We start from the raw sequence: 3,058 nt of genomic DNA, 5'->3' as shown, positions 1-3,058 counted from the left end.
AAAATAAAAAAGGGTAATTTAAATTTGGTAGTTTTACGAAAATTGTGAAGCATGGACATGTGTATATTGAATCTGTATTGATATATATATATATATATATATATATATATTTCAAATCTTACCTAATCAAATATTTGCAAAACATATGAAACATATTCGTTTTTATGACTTTTACATAAATATTAAGATTGTTTAAGAGTTCTATATCATGCATATCACTTTAGTGTAATTTTTGTAAATTCATATGCGAGATATTATTCTTAAGTAACTGTTTAGTAGTGATTCGTAATATGATATTATATATGCTTTGATGGGTTACAGATTGCATTATTGTTAATAAATAAATAAAGTTTTAAAGGTGGACAAATATTTATTTTGTAGTCTCAATTGGAAGATTTTTTAATCAATATGGATGATACTGCCGAAATGGTTAACGTATTGAGATTTAAAGTGATTTACCAATAAGGATTCTGGGAAGCTCTTCTAATATTACATTACTCAATTACCTACCCAAAGGGGGTTAATTGTGTGTATTAATTTTAGAGGTAGTGTGAGCCGCTAGTAAGGGAAATTTTATTGATTTTGAAAGAATTTATCTACCCAAAGGAGATAATTTCTTGATAAATCATTCTTGCTAGTTGACTTGTTTATAGGTGTTAGAATGTGTCTTATATATTTAGCCCAAAGGTATTTATATAATGATACATTCTGAAACATCTGACAATGTTGTTAAAATTTATTTGCAGCCCATTGTTATGAGATTATAATTATTGCCCATGTAAAATTAATTAAGATTATATTAAAGTTTAAAGATGTTGATTGTATTCTATATATTCAACCCAAAGGTGTTTATATAGTGATACATTCTGGCACATCTGAGAATATTGCTAAAGTTTATTCGTAACATATTCTTGTGAGATTATACTAATTGCCTATGTATAATTGAAAGTTGGAGTTGTGAACATGCTTTCTATATATTCAGTTTAAGAGTGATATATTTTAAATATTTGAGAATATTAATTGTGATTATGAGATTATTATTGTCTATATATAATTGAATGATATTATATTGAATTGAAAGCAATGAAGGGAGATATTTTTATGAAAATCAAATTTACTCCATTAAAGTTTTGATTATGAATCGGTTAAAAGATATTGAGTTAGCTTTAAGACTAACTGATTTAGACATTGATATACTCGAGAATGTGTCTTCTTAACCATTTATATTAAGATCTCGATATGGTATGAAAGATTGAAATTATATTCAATGTTAGCTATTTAACAAAGCAGAGTTTTAGAATATCCATTAGGTGATTCTTACAAGAAAATCTAAATTATACTCTACAATGTTCTATATAATTCCTTCAACTTTTACAAATCGTTATGTCTCTTCAGTGTTTTATGTTTTCCTTTTTAGAATATTCCGCAAATCTCTTTATATATTATTAACTCAAGTAAGAAAAATTCTTTAGAGTTTTTTGTGAGTTATGACGCTCTTCCTACCACTAGGATCTCCTTATTTGTGTTTTTAAACTACTTAAAAGCTCATGTGTTAATCAAAATTTTATTTTGATCATGTTATTTAAGTTGTAGTCTAGTACTGATCTTAAAGTTGTAGTCTAGTACTGATCTTATTTTAAAGAATTTTATTTTATATATTGTCCGTAAAACAACAATTTAATTTTAATGTCAAAACTAAATAAGTATGATTATTATTTTTTAATTTTTGTCACCTCGGTAATAAAATAAAATAATAATAATAGTAATTGAAATAGATTTTTATTTTGACTTAGATGATAATTATCATAAAGTGTGTGGGAGAAATTATTCTATTAATTTTATAAATGAGTATTGATGTTATGAATTTGTCTATCTCATTTATGTTGAAAAACTCACTGGTGAAGATTTTAAAATTATTAATTCAAGGTGGGTATTATAGTGAACATGATAATTTTGGTTAATGTACTAACCTCTTATTAATTTTTACAAAATTGTGGAATCAATTTAAATATATCATGCTTGTAACTTCGGAAGAAAGTTAAGTACTTGAGCGTCGTAATTGGACTCTAATAAAATGATGAGGTGTAGGTTAACATGTTTAAGTTATGCAAGTTTTTTTGATAAAATATTTTTAATTGCTATGTATACTTGTGTATATTTTATATATGGTACTAAGTTAAAAATATTTTTAAAACACTTTTGAATTACGAACTAATATAAAATTTAGTTATAATAACTTTTGAGTTTAGGATTGTAATAAAAAAAAAAAAAAAAAATTATGATATATTTTTTAAATCAAAATGGGACCTATAGCTATTTGTTGTTACTTTGTAAGTTGTCAATGGTTCTATTATCTTGCTTCTGACATAAGAATCTTTTAAGCTTTTAAAATGTGAAGTTATTAGATTGGTGAACAATTTAAATATATAAATCTTCTTGTATACTTGTGCCTATTATAATAAATTGGTCCGTTCATCTCACATAGAGAAAGTGAGAGTGCAAGTAGAATCTGAAGTGTCTATTCAGTCTATTGATAAAAGTTGAACATGTATGACATGTGCAACCTTCTACACATTCTCATACAATTAAAAGATCCTTGCGATTATATTATTTTTCTAAATGAGCAATATCAAGAGATTGAAGAGATGATTGTTACGTATGATGAAGATATTGGCGATTTGTAATATGATAAATGAATTGGTACAAATTATTAATTAGATATGAGATCATGTTATACCTTTTTAAAAGTTTGAAATCTAATGAGTATTTTTTTTAAAAGATAAATAAATAAATACAATGCTATTGCAAGAGGTTGTGATTTGAAAAGAGTATTGTTCTTACCAATGTCATAAATATAGGTTTATAATTATTATAGTAGTATTGTGACATTTTTATCTTTTGCTTCACCAAACAAAATAAATTTGATTTGTAAGTTAAACAAATTTATCTATGGTTTTAAACGAATTTCTGAGTAATGATATTTAAAGGTTCACCAAATATTATTACTTGGCTTTATGGATAATACTATTAATTTATGCATACATCTCAAGGTCAGTGG

This window comes from Camellia sinensis, chromosome 12 (genome assembly GCF_055761805.1).
Source record: "Camellia sinensis isolate YWXY chromosome 12, ASM5576180v1, whole genome shotgun sequence".
Taxonomy (NCBI): domain Eukaryota; kingdom Viridiplantae; phylum Streptophyta; class Magnoliopsida; order Ericales; family Theaceae; genus Camellia; species Camellia sinensis.
Note: the sequence above shows the minus strand (reverse complement) of the source record.